The sequence below is a fragment of the Cervus canadensis genome, chromosome 13, assembly GCF_019320065.1.
Source record: "Cervus canadensis isolate Bull #8, Minnesota chromosome 13, ASM1932006v1, whole genome shotgun sequence".
NCBI lineage: Eukaryota > Metazoa > Chordata > Mammalia > Artiodactyla > Cervidae > Cervus > Cervus canadensis.
In genome coordinates this window covers 20,296,129-20,311,060 of record NC_057398.1, presented here as the reverse complement: position 1 = coordinate 20,311,060, position 14,932 = coordinate 20,296,129, and the positions used below count along the sequence as shown (strand labels likewise).

Here is a 14,932-nt window from a genome sequence, read left to right as displayed (position 1 = left end):
GACCTTGCCCAATATTGGGGTTAGTGTGGGGCTCTGAGAAAGAACAGCGTGTGGTAACGTGACTCCTGAGGGCAAAGAGCATTGCTGTTCAGGAGCATGTGACATCTTGATCTGAGGACCATAGACTCTCGATCTTGACCAGAGAGGGTTAGTGTCATACTGGTAACACAGGAGCACCGCGAGCACATGGACCACCCGCCTTCATATCCAGCACCCATGGAGGGTAGATGTGAGTCTTTTAAGGCACCTTGATGGAAACTTGAGTTTTGTTCTTCTCTGTAAATCACGGGGAAACTGAATGTCTGTGTGTCGCATTTCTTGGAGTTGAAAGCAATAAAGGACCAGCACTTACAGGCAGTTGTGAGATGTATCTCTACTTAGGAGTCGCCTTAAGATAGGGTTTCTGTGACAGAAAAGGAGGAGGCCACCCCCACAGGTGACTTTCCTGAGGCTCCCGCTATCCATGGTTGAGCAGAGCAGTCATTTCAACAGGGGCATGGGACGTGAGGGCAGAACCCTCCAGGACAACAAGGCAGAATTTCTGGTGAAGACAGTGTCCCCACACAGATAAACAAGCGTCTCCAAATAGCACTAGGAACAAAGCTGAGCACGCCTGGTGCCAGCTGCTAGAAGGTTGGCTCAGGATGAGAAGGGAAGAGCATCTGAGTCTCTAGACGATGTTAGATGTCAGGACAGGGTGTTCAAGGCCCACCCCTGAAGAGGCTGGGCTGAGGTCCTGCATTTAGCCAAGCACAATTCAAAGTGGTCTTCAACTGCCATGAGAGGTTCGGGAATGTCGCTGCTGAGGAAGCGCTCCAGGAGAAGCTGCCCGTTGGGCTCCCCAGCCGTGGGATGAGCAGTCGCCACAGCAGTACTGCTTTGTGTCAGAGACACTGCTGTCAAAGCAGCCATCCACCAGCAAATCTTTCCTCTCACAAATGCAGCCATGTTCGTCCGTGATGAGGTGCTTCCCTTGATTGGAGCTCTGCACTGGTTGCTGGACTGACTGCCATTGCCCCAGTTAAACTGTACTTGCCATGGAACGGGCTGATCATGGTCTTGGCCCTGGAGGAGATTCCCGTCTCTCACTGTCCTCTTCTCCTGCTTGAAGGTGCTGGTGAGGAAGTAGAGGAGCAAAAGCCGGAAGACCAGGGCGAGCACCCACCTCTCCCACAAGAGCCGATGCCACATTGTGGCCTCCAGGTTTATCATCCTGTCGGAGTGGGGTGGGCCCTGGGCCTGGGTGGCAGGGCCCCTACACAGCCAGCAGCCCCATGGCTCAAGGGACATGGTCCCCTCTATTTTAGAAGCTAGATAAGTTAACAGCAAAATAGCATACTTGAGTCATTCCCAGTTCTGCTCTCTGACTGACTGACTTAACATACGCCATCCTCAGTAGTATAGTGGTGAGTATCCCAGCCTGTCACGTGGGAGACCAGGGTTTGGATTCCCCAACAGGGAGGCAACATGTCCTAGGGCTTCCCTGGTGGCTCAGACGGTAAGGAATCCGCCTGCCAATGCAGGAGACTCAGGTTTGATTCCTGAGTTGGGAAGATCCCCTTAGAAGAGGATGGCAGCCCACTCCAGTATTGTTGCCTGGAGATTCTCATGGACAAAGGAGCCTGATTGGTGGGCTACAGTCCATGGGGTTGCATGAAGTCAGACATGACTGAGCGACTAACACTAGTTACAAGCAAATTCTAAGTTTTTACTGTGTTAACTGGTTCTAGAACTGACTAGAAGTTAAGACACTTAAAGGCTATCTCAGGTCTTCATCAGCCTTTTCTAAAAGCAATTTATTTGTGCTCACTGCCTGATAATTCTGTTCTGAACCCTGAAATCTGATTTCATCCCCCCCTGAAATTTCCAGTCATATCAGAGATGTGGTGAGTTCCCAAACTGCTGTCCTTTGCACTCTTTCTCTTCAGAGTTTGTAATGATGGACTCCCCTCCCCTCTTTAGAGCTGTCCTGTCTTGTGCAATGTTTTTTCTCTATCGGTTGTGTTTCTCCCCCACCCTGCCTTCTTTACCGTTTCCCTTTTTGTAAAGTCTTATCCTTACCCTTCTTTGCTTGCTTTGTCCTTTCTCTGTAGATAACTTACCCTGTTTTCATGTTTCTAAATGCCACCTTGGTTCTAATAACTTTTAAGTCTCTATTTCTGGCTTTAATTTCTCAGCTGCAGACCTGAATTCCCAATTGGTCTTCTGAATATCTGTACTGGAATGTTCAAAACTGAAGCCATTTTCTTTGTGTAATTCCCTTCTTTACCTCCTCCCTCCCCTACAGCCTGTTCTCATGTGATTGAATTTCTGCTAAATGCCCACCGTCCTTCTAGTCCTCCTAACTTTAACTTACTCATTTGTTTCTACATAGATATCTTAATAACTACCCATTGTATCTCTTCTGGGTTCTCTCTTCTTCTTTCTATGTATCTCCTTTCACTGCTTGTTCAGCATTATCTTCTTAAAAGCCCTACTTGAATCATATTTCTTTTCTTTTTTCTTTTTTTTTTTTAAGTTATTGTTGGCTCTTTTTTTTTTTTCTTTTAAGTATTTACTTATTTATTTGGCCATGTTGGATCTTAGTTGTGGAACACGGGGTCTTCAGTCTTTCTTGGGGCTTGCAGGGTCTTTAGTTGCTGCACGGGCATATGGGATCTAGTTCCCTAACTAGGGATCGAACCTGGGCCCCCTGCATTGGGAGGGTGGAGTCTTGGCCACTGAACCATCAGGAAAGTCTCATATTACTTTATTTCTCTAAACAGTTTTTACAGGATCTCTGTTGTCTATGGGATAAAATTAGAATTTGCAATGACACTAAAGGTTCTCTGTGTTCTGACCAGACTTGACTCTCTCACACCATCTTTTTTTAACCCATCACAGATTCTCTAGGTTCTCTGGGCTCACAGGTCTACTTCAGGTTCCCCAGGCATTCTCATACTTGAGCTTCTGCTCACATTGGGCCATCAGCCTGATTGTTTAGCTGTGTTCTCCCATTCTACTTCCCTCATCTGTGATAATCACATTTGTCCTGAGGCCCAGTTAGATGTCTCCTCTTGGCGATTGTTTCCTTTATTCCACTAATCAGAATTCATAGCATTTATCTCTGATAAGCAGTTTCTCTTTTACATCTAATACAGAATGTATGTCCTTACCCTTTTAATAAGTTGTTGGTGTGTATCTTCTTTAGATTGGAACTTCTGAGTTGACCAGACTGTAGCTTCACTTTGGTGTTGTCATGGCAACTGGCAGGTTTTGTGCATTGTTGCAGAATAAGTGAGTGACTGATTGTTGAGCAGATGACTGACATGAGACACATTAGAGAAACCCTTGCTTGACTTTTTCAGGTGAGACACTTCAAAGTAAAAGATAATCTTAGCTGTGGGAAATATTCTTTCCCTCTAGCCCTGCCGCAGGGAAAACCACATCCACTTCAGAGAAATATTTTTGGAATGAAATCAGAGAATTAGCATCATTGCGTGGCCACAAGGACTATAAACAGTTACTGCAGTCACCACTGTTGGTTCTGATAAGTGCGAAGTTGGTATGCACCATCGTCCGTGTTAACAGGTCGTAGCACTCTGTGCCTGGCTGCAGATGTCAGATCTGATCTCCTGGGCTGTGCTGCTAGTTGATTGGAGGAGGGCATGGCAACCCCCTCTAGTATTCTTTCCTGGAGAATCCCCTGGACAGAGGAGCCTGGCAGGCTACAGTCCATGGGGTCGCAAAGAGTCGGACACAACTGAAGTGATATAGCATGCGTGCTAGTTGATATTGTAACCATAGTGGTTGGTGTTCGTGCGCATGACACCTATGCTTTTTTTTTTCTAAACAATTTTGTTAGTAGCAAATAACTTTTATTAAATATTATCTTGCTCCTATACAGAATGGTAAGAGAAAATACATCCTTTTAATAACAGAAAATGATCTTTTTTAAAAAATTATTTTATTTTTTGCTGCACCGAGTCTTGTTGACTAAAAAAAGATGTACAACTTCAGAGTTGGGAGTTAAGTTTTGTTTGGGGCAAAATGCGGACTGCAGCCCAGGAGGTAGCATAGCTCTGAGAGACTGCTCCAAAGCAGCAGTGGGGGAAAGTCAATATATAAGGTTTTGGTGAAGGGGGAGTTCAATACCATGAAGCACTCATTTTACAACAGGTTTTTTGTTAGTCATGAGGATCTGATGTCGCTATGAAGGGGTTTAGTGCTTCTCTAGATATGAGGAGATGAAGGGATTGAGGTCATGAAATATGTTCCTGAAAACATCCAACTATGTAAAGACCTGTCTCACCAATTTCCCTGGAGCACAGAGTGCCTCACTCCACCCTGAACTCCCTTGAGGGTTGTTAAAGGTCAACAGCCATGGCAGCATGGGGTTCAATCTCCATGGAGGCAGGTGGCAAATGCCTTTGTTGTTCAGTTGTTGATGATGCTCTTGCTAAGTGCCAGTTTGTAGTTGACAGTCTTCATTGCTCTATACAGTCTTTCTCTAGTTGCGGTGTGAGGGCTTCTCCTTGCAGTGGTTTCGCTTGTTGTGGAGTATGGGCTCTAGGTGCACTAGCTCAGTAGTTGTGGCTCTCAGGCTTAGTTGCCCTGCAGCATATGGGATCTTTCTGGACCAGGGGTCAAACCTGTGTCTTCTGCATTGGCAGGCAGATTCTTAACCACTGGACCACCAGGGAAGTCCAGACAATTTATCCTTTATGTTGCATTGCAACTTGATAGCACAAATGTGTGTGCTATTGTTGGAGTTTCGGTTATAAGATAAATTAGTGTATCAAAATCGCAAGAGCAGATTTAGCAGTTACTTCATAGATAGGAAGTTTACTGTGGTAGGAAAGAAAGTGCATGCCTGTGATTGGAACTCTCTGTTCTCTCTGGAAGCGTTGCTTTATTAGAAGCACTCATGGGTAGTGGAAATGGCACAAGGTTTGAAGTTGCCCTAACTGGCTTCAAATTCCACCTCTTCTCATCGTTAACCTTAGCCTCAGCTTCCTTAGCCAATGAGATTTTTATTATGGTTTGAAAGAAGAATGCAAGACCAACAACATAAATTTTGATTTGAGACAAACTTCAATTCTCTCTGACTCTTACAAAACCATGGGACCAGTGAGATAATGGAGTAAGTGTTATATTTCTCATTTTGCTTGGACAGGTTCAGATTAACCCAATAAAGAAATTTGAGGTGTGGCATCTTAGAAAACATCCTGTCTCTGTATCTCATGACTTTACTCATTTGTTTTTCCATTTTTACTTGCACAGTTTGGCAAATTCCTTTCTTCTAAAGTACAGCCGTAATTCACCATTCTGTTATGTAACTTGAGGTAGAAAGATGGGAGTGGAGTTGTTTATAGTGCGTCTTGAGGTTTAATTTTGAGACTTAATCTTGGCTTTTGACTGCTATAGGAACTTTTCCAAAGTTAAAAAATATGTGATTTGGATAAGTTGAGCAAAATTATCTAAACATTGCTTACTTTAGTTGCACCAGTGGTCTCTCTCTCCCCTATCCCCCATCTCTCCCTCCCTCTCAGTTTCCTCTTCCATCCCTCCCCATTCTTTTTCTTTTTGGAGAGGGGGGAGAAGCAGGGAACAGGTTTAACTCGGCTACTTACAAAAGCCTTTTTAGTTTATATTTCAAACAGAAGGATTTGTAAATGGAACATCTAGTTGTGTTTGTGTCCAAAACAGACTGAAGCTGCCTCCAGGGATGAAACCTGTTTTGTTATGACCCTACGGGCTTCCCGGGTGACTCAGTGGTAAAAGAACCCACCTGCCAGTGCAGGAGACACAGGAGATGCTGGTTCCATACCTGGGTTGGGAAAATCCCCTAGAAGAGGAAACGGCAACCAACTCCAGCATTCTTGCCTGGGAAATTCCACGGACATAGGATCCTGGCAAGCTACAGATCATGGGGTCGCAAGGAGCCCAACACAGATTTGTGACTGAGCACACACACATGCCTGCTCTTGGCACTCACCTGCCATCTAATTTCTGTGGTAACAATGCTTAAGAGAGGAAGTTCCCGTTTCTCATAAAGCTGTTGTGTCTGTTGGATTGTTCTGGTTAATTTCTTTACTGTGAAATGTACAGCCTATTTTCTTTTTCTTTGTCTTCAGAAATTTACATGTTAACTGTTTTCCATTTTAATTGATAGTTAATATATCACAACAGGAAATTCCCATTTTTTTCATCTTTTCCTTTTGCTTGCAAAATAATTTTGATTGTGTTTTGCTTTTTTTTTTTTCTAATTCTGCAGAGTAGAAAATGACAAGATAAACTCAAGGTAGGAAAGAATAAAAAGAAGGGATGGGAAGGAAATAAAAAAAACTTGAAATAGAGAACTGGTAATACAGATTATTATTTTATGTCAGTTTATTTTTCAACTTAGAGGTCTTTCAGTTTTTTCCCTTTTACTTTAGTCAAAGTAGTGCCATCAGAATCAAAAACATATTTAAACAAACCTTTTGTAGTTAATTTTTAAAAGTAGAAATTGTAGGAAGTATCCAGATGTGTGTTAGGAACCAGATGATCTAGGAAGGGAGCCAGTGAAACAATACATTGGGAGTGACTGAAAGTAAGAGAGAGAAAAATACATTTACAAGAAGACTGTCATCAGCAGTACACAAAAAACAGATAAAAATAGCCTTGGAGTAGCCACTGGAAGCTAGAAAGTTCCACAGTGGTAGATAAGCCTCCCAAAAAAGAAACCCCTTGAAGAATAGGAGTGAGGGGAAAACGTGGCCTCTTCTATAAGTGGATTCATCACATAAGTGATGTAGCATAGGGTCATTGGTAAAGATGGGCTTTTTGTAACTAGATGTGTTTCTTTGGTTAATAAATTAGAATTTTACTAAAATTTTCATAAGCTTTCCTAAGACTTAGCAGTGAGTTTGACTTCTACTCTTTTGTATTTACGCCTAAATAATATATTCCTGTATCATATTATTACTTGCCTTAATCAGTTCCCACTGTGATAAGAGGATACCATGGAGTGGGTGGTTTGAACAGCAAACAGATTTAATGTCTGCTAAGAGCCCTCTTCTGGGTTGCGGGCTGTTGATTTCCTGTATGCTAACTCATGGTGGGAAGAAGGCATGGGAGCTCTCTGGGGTCCCTTTTATAAGGGTACCAACTCTGTTCATGAGAACTCCTCCATCATCACCTGATTACCTCCCGGAGGCCCCAACTCCTGATCCCACCATGCTGGGGGTTAGGATTTCAACACATGAATTTTGGGGGGACACTATTTTTGTATATCCAAGTTTAGTTGCTTTCATTGAGGACCTCTTAGTAGCTTTTGTAAAAGCACAGTGTATTCTAGTGCCCATTTATATTTGAAGGTATATTTTTGAAACTGTATTTCAAGCTAAACGACCTGTGAAGTGACAGAAGGGGAATATCGAAAAGGACAATTCTTGAGGACAATATTGAAAAGGACTCTTGAGGCTAAAAAGTGTTTTTAAATTAGAAACTAGATATAAGAAAACTGTTAAAATGCCATAGAGACTGTAATTAATAACGTCATGATCTGTTGTTGAATCTGAAGGCATAAAGGGCAGGAAGACAATGGGGTGGGTAGGAATGAGGTAGGGTACAGAATCTAGAGATGGTATGAGTGGGGAAGGGGGCAGAAGATCGTTATTCTGTATGAGACAACCAGAGAAAAACAGCACTATTTAAGGGATGTTTTGTCAAGATCTGAAAGAAAAATTGCCAGAATTGTAGATAGGTTATGAGTTTCCACATTAAATGAGTCTACAAAGCACTCAGCATAGTGAATAAACAAACACCTATTTCAAAGCACATCTTTGGGAAATTTCAAAGCATCTTTGATGAGGAGGACCTTCTAAGAGTTTTCAGGAATTGAAAACAGAAATAAAATTATGCTATACGACATTTGAACAAGAGTGGCATCGAGTTCTTGACGGTGATGTTGGAGGCTAAGACCACAGAGTAGTGCTGTTAAAGTTCCAACTGAACATGACTTCTAAACTGAAACTGTATTTCAAGCTAAACGATCTGTCAAGTGACAGAAGGGGAAGATCGAAAAGGACAAGAAGATGACAGAGAAAATCCCCAAAATATTGGTGGAAGGAAGTCCCAGGATGGCAGCTGGAGAGCTGAGAGAGTGTCCAATCCAAATTGGAATAAGGGGATGGAAGGGTTTTAGGCACTTCTCAATTTAATCTCAACTTTTCTAGATAATATTCTTAGAGCACCAGGTTTTATTTAGAAATGTTGAGATAAATGCCATAAGAAAAGGCTAAAAATTAAAAGAAAGAATGCCTTTGGTGGGCTGCTGGGTTTTTTTTATTAGCTTATTTGATTTTAAGTATAGTTGTTATTTTTCCCCCAATGTACATCTATTAATAAAGTAATGTGTAATTTAAGGAAACAACCTTCTCTGAATGTGTAAAATCAGCATGATAGTTACTACTTTATAGGGTTCTATTAAAAAGGATATTAAAATTAAGTTCCCCAGCAGAATGCTGGCACACACTGGGTGCTCACTGAATGTTTGTTTCCTTTTTTCAGTCAGTTTTGCTGTATTTTCTATGAAAAAAAAAATCTTAAGTTCCAAACAAGTCAATGTCTGAACATATTTAAAAGCCAACTAGTTTTTAAGTAGTGCACTGAAATTTCAGACTTTAAGTATAAATTATGTATTATTTAATAGACCATGACAAGCATTCTACATTCCAGATTTTTCATGAAAACAGCTCCTTTCATTAAAAAAAAGTCACAGATAGTAAAAATGTAATCAGAAATGAAGTACACACCCCAAAATTAATTTGACAAAATTTAACACCCTTTCTTTCAACCACTCTGGATATACTTCTTGCTATTAATAGTATAGGAAAAATCTATCTCCAGTAATATTTAGATCAGTGTTTATTATATGTTAATGTATTTTGGTTGATAATATTGTTGACTAAATTGCCTTATCAGAGTCATTTGTGGCAGAAAAAATATAAATGTTGTTGGCTGCTAAAGTGAAGGCATGGATGGGAATCCACCTGCCAATGTGAGGGACTGGGGTTCAATCCCTGGTTGGGGAAGATTTCACATGCCACAGAGCAATTAAGCCCTGTGTGCCTCCGCACTGAAGTCTGCATGGTGGGCGACAGCCCATGGGGTCACACAGAGTCGGACATGACTGAGCAACTTCACTCTCCTTTCCTTTCACAGATTTTATCACCTGATGGCAGTTGCAGGGGGTGTATGCTAGATCATGTTATAAACGCATTAAAAGTGTTCTCTGATCAAAGAATTAAGGGTAAAAATGGAAGGAAAAGAAAACAATTTAGACAGTCTACGGCAATGATAGCTTGTAAATGATAGCTGGTAAATGAAGAAATCCATACAGATATTTATCACAAAGTTTTTTGAAGGAAAGATGCCATGTCAAATCAGGGATGAATGATTTTAATTGTTCTCACACAACCCCCCTTCCCTGCCTTTTACAGCCTCCCTCACCCAAACACACAAAATACTATTTTTATTTTGTTTTAACAAACTCTTATATAGTGGTTTGTGCCAGGGATTATTCTAAGCATTTGGCAAATAAATATTTACTTACTAAACTCTATTAGCTAGGTACTATTATTATCCTTGTTTGTTTGCTTTTTAAATATTTAATGAAACCAAGGTGGTGCTTTTCCAGGACTTCTGTAAGTAGTGAATGGCACTGCTGGTATTTGAACCTGGTGATCTGGCCCTAGAGTTAGTCCTATGAACCTCTGTGCTCTTTCTGCTGCTTGCCTTGGAGTGATGAACAAAAGAGGAAGAGTCCTCTACTCCGGGGTCCTGTGATGCTGTCAATGGTTATTTCCTTATACCATAAAAAAAATAAATTTATTAGCAGAGTTGTCTGTTTTACTGTCACTTAGTGGAAAATAATGTGCAGTAGTTTATTCAAAAATATAAAAACAGAATATGAAGGTTTTTGTTGCTGCTGGCAGTTTTGGGAATAACTGTGATGAATGAAATTCTGTTTACTAAAAATGCAACTTCACGCATCATTTAGAGAACTTCTTTACCAAGAACATGTTCAGCACTTAATAGCACTCAATAAATATTGAGTCTAATTAAACAGTGAACAGGGATGCACTATATGTTTACAGCATTTTCCAATTCATCATATTCTTTTTAATTTCACGTTTGCTTGGGCATGGTGTAGAATTTAAAATATGTATCATAAATATCTTAGGAAATTTTGAATGCTTTGTATGTTTTTGAATGATTATTTAAATTATGTGACAGCTGATGGTACAGGGTAAAGCATGGTCCATAATAATTATATTTTACAAACTCATTTTGCCCCAAAACTTCTCTAAGGACAAAGTATATCCTTAATTAAAGTCAGTGTTGTGGCCTTTCTTTTGCCAATGAAATAGAAACCACTGTATTTATTTCCTAACATGAGAGGGAAAGGAATATTTCCAGTTCTCATACACAGACATCCCTGTTGTTACTTCTCTGGATGGCCTCCTGAGAGATCTATTAATGGGAGTGTGAATCTGTCCTTAGTCACCAGTGACTATTTCCTTAGCAAATTCATTAACCTCTCTTTTATATCTCAATTTGTAACCCCAGTAAATTAACAGTTAAGTATTAGACTTCCCTGAAATATAGCTCTTTTTCACTCATTTCTTCTATCAGTATGACATTTAAAGACCAGTATGTTAAACAGGTTATTTAGATTTAGATTTAAATTCATTTAAAAACCCAAGCCATGTATGCTCTGATTTTATTACATCTTAGGGCAGATTTATCTATTCATAGTAACCACTGTTGAGGATAGGTTAAAGAATATAGTTCAAGCATATTATCGTAATTCTTGAATATGTTAAAAAAAAACAAATTTTTTGTTTTTTATTGGGATACGTCACTACTGTCACTGAAACAAATCTCTCAGAGATGATTTTCAAGTTTTTCAATGGTTTTTAGCTTCAGCAATAGTAAATTTAGATGCCGTGTTTTATTGCCAAGAGAAAATATGTTATCCACTGTGACGGATAGAAAAAATTGTTATTAAAGCAGATGGTAAATCCTTGAATGTAGTGTTTTAGTTGCTGAACCACATGGTATTTTTTTTGTTTGTTGTTTTTTGGTTGGATTGCTGGTTTAAAATTGACTGTGTGCCTTGTCTCATAATTCTATGCCTTTTCTATCATGGTGTTTACCTTTTCTGGAAGACTAACTTATTTCTTATTATGTAAAACTTTATTTGATAATTATAAATTTCTTTAACTGTATGTACAGATATTTAGAAGAAAGTTTTAACTTCTTGAAGTTATTTTTTATATTTACTGATATTTTCTAAACGAAAAAATGATTATTTATGGAGTTATTTTCATATCCACAGTGTTTTACGTTTTGGCAGATCATTCATCTCAGCTTTTAAAATAAGATAAAAATCTCATATTATTACTTAGGAACTTTCAAATATAACCCTTCTCAAAAAATAGGGGGAACATATATGTATTTCAAAATGTAATATTTCAAATGAAAATGTAAAGAGACTAATACCATAAAATGGGATAGAGTTGCCCTCTTGGAGCCTAGAATAAAATTGAATAAAAAGGTCTAATTTTTATTACTGTCACCATCCTAATGGTTCAGAAGTACTGAATAGAAGTACCACTGATTAATTTCCCCCTTGCTTAAGGATTTAAGTTTTCTTTGGGGAATGGATTTTCTATTAAAAGATAATCTGAACCATCTTTTAATAAATTGAATCTATTTGACATATAATATTATATAAATTTAAGGTGTACAGCATGTTACTTTGATAGAATTTATGTATTGTAACATGATAGCCATTGTTGCACTATTTATCACCTTATGTAATTGTGATACAATTTTGTTGCCTGTATTTATTATATGTGCATTAGATCACTGTGGCCTGTTTAAACACTATCCTTTGCAAGTTTGTACCCTTAAACATCAGTTTTATCCCCTCAAACCCATCCCCTGGTAACCACCATTATTATCTGATTGTTTGAGTTTGACATTTTAGATTTCACATATAAGCTTATGTCATACAGTATTGGTCTCTCTCTGACTTACATCGCTTATCAAACTGTGTTCAGGATCCTTGCATGTTGTCAGAAATGTCAGGCTATCCTTCTTTCTTACTGCTGAATAATAATTCATTGGTACATAAACCATATCGTATTTATCCATTCATCTGTTGATGGGCGTTTAGGTTGTTTCTGTATCTTGAATATTGTGAATAAAGCTGCAATAAGTGTGGGAGTGTATATATTTCTTAAAAACACTGTTTTCATTTCCTTTGGGTATGTATTCAATAGTGGAGTTACTAGACTATATGGTAGACCTGCTTTTAACTTTTTGAGGAACTGTCATATTGTTTTCCATGCTATGGAACCAATTTATATTCCCATCAGTAGTGTATGAGGGTTCCTTTTTTTTTTTTTTTTAATGGCATCCTTACCAGAACTTGTTCTCCCTTGTCTTTTAGATGATGACCATTTTGACAGGTGTGAGGTGATAATATTTCATTGTAGTTTTGATCTGCATTTCCCTCCTGATGTGATATTGTGCATCTTTTCATGTGTCTGTTGTCCATTTTGATGTCCTCTACTTCACAATATATCTCTTGCAGTTCTACTAGACTTTAGCTTGCTTCAGATAGTTGTAAGACAATAATGGAAGTAATAAATAAAGTCCACTTAACCTTCATGATGCGGTAGTATTTGGATTTTATAGTACATGTATACGTTATCGTGTCAGTGATATGCAAAATATGACTGTACCGTAATATTTTTTGCTTTTCATAAGTAGGTTTATCAGAACAGTAACCCACACTTGCAAATATTCTTTAAAATTAAGGCAAGAGAAAATGCCTAATGACATACTTTTACTGAAACCAAATGTTATCTGCATTATATGGGAAAGTGGACTAAAAATTCTTCAGTTGTGACAGTAGATGAGCTTAACAGGAAATCAACAAGCTGAGCAGATAGTTATATTTTCAAAGGCACTGAAGAAAATTAGTTTTTGATGGCTTTATTAAAGTTCAGTTTAAGCTCTTAAATGAGGAGAGCCAATGTCATAGGCATGTCCTTGGCTCTGTGAACACATTGAGATCTCCATTAATATCCAGCCCTGTCCCAGAATTCTTTTAGTTGCTTTTTGTTGTTTGTTAATGAATTTTTTCATAGAAATAGAAGTGTTGCTTTTGTTTCCATAGTATGTTGTTTACTCATACACTGAAAGTAGAAAAAGATTTGCTTGGAGTTTTCTACATAAGTTTTTTGTTTGTTTGTTTGTTTCCTTTGAAATATGGTCCTATTTCTATAAGAGCCTGACTGTTGAGAAAGGTGACTGATGTGTGAGTTTTGCCTGCTCTTTGTAATGCTTTCTCCTGGCCAGTGGCCACTTCAGGTAAGCAAATGCAATCTACTAAATCATCTTTGCTGGCAAAGCAAGGCAGTGCTCTAATGCCTAGCCAGGAGTTGTAGAGACATTGTGCAGCTACCAGAATGGTCACCTGTTTGGCATGTCCCTTCTCTAAGCGCTCGTGAGTGTTTGCTAACCATCCGACTAACAGGTCCTCGGTCCCTATGATGCCTTTTTTTTTAAATCAAAAGAGAAGTTTGCCTTGTGGTCCCATCATATACAAATAAAATCAAATAAAAAAATTAGAATTTCAGTGGTATTTTTGAATAAGTGGGTGACTGTGATATTTGTCATTCCAGTTATAAACAATGATTTCCTTTTCTAATACGAACTCTGAAAAGAATGCAGTGGGAAGGCCACAGCATCAGAATGTTAGTCTGGTTTTTGAGGAGACATTAAAAGAAACTGTTTGTGGTTAGAGGAAGCTGTGTTTCTGATCATCTATCTATTCAGAAGAGGGAGTGTGCATATAGAGTGATGCACACCTTAACATGCATGTAGAGTGATGTACACCTCAGTTTGACTGCTGTTGGTATGTGTATCTGCTTGGAAGAGGAGACAACATACATTAACAGGATTTTTTGTTTGCTCATTTTTAAATTTGTTAATAAGAAAATGGATGTGCAAGTAACTTCATTATATTCAACTAGCTTAATTTTTGTGCCCTTTAATTTTCAGAAAATCATGCACCTATGGTTTTAGACTTTCTTAATGGCTATCATGGGGCTTTCCAGGTGGCTCAGTGGTAAAGAAGCTGCCTTTACCAGCTTCTTTACCACATGGGTTTGATCCCTGAGTCAGGAAGATTCCTCTGGAGAAGGAAATGGCAACCCATGCCAGTATTCTTGCCTGGAAAGTCCCATTGACAGAGGAGCCTGGTGGGCTACAGTTCTTGGAATTGCAAAGAGTTAGACACAACTTAGTAACTAAAAAGCAATAACAAATGGCTGTCACATTGATGTATATACCTGTACCAAAGTCAGAATTCCCTAATTACTTTTGTAAAGGGTAGGGAAAAAATACACTATCCATATTCTTTAAAGTTCATAAAACTAAGACTATTTGATTGATTCATTACTAGGAAAAAAATATCCTAGCCTTCTGAAAACAAAACCAATATTTGTTGACTCTGAGCTTGGAAAGTCACAGAGATACAGCCTTCAGTAGTCTACTTACACCTGTTTTCAAGCCATTTGTTTATTTAGCAAATATTTACTAAGCATTTATTGTGGGCAGACACTGTACCAGTTCCAAGAAGGACAAGAAGAAAGTGCTATGTTAAGTTATAATAGAACCATAGTTTGACAAGATGATGACCAAATTTTGAATTTGATTTAGCTCTTATTTCTGTTTGAATTATAATATGGCTTTTCAGAATCAGAAAAGACATTTAAAATTATCTACTCCAACCCTTCGTCCAGTGTTTGAAACTTTCGTATTATTCATTTGATCATTGCTGATATTTGACTGTTTTTGACTTTTCAAAAATGGCATTTTCATGTAG

General features: G+C 38.7%; 1 protein-coding gene and 1 pseudogene across 4 annotated transcripts in view; one reads left to right on the top strand and one right to left on the bottom strand.

Moving 5' to 3' along the window:
* The window catches only part of RASAL2 (RAS protein activator like 2), a 396,573-nt gene that overhangs the window by 236,435 nt on the left and 145,206 nt on the right, over nucleotides 1–14,932 (top strand). The window lies entirely within an intron of this gene.
* LOC122452269 lies at nucleotides 688–1,212 on the bottom strand (annotated as a pseudogene).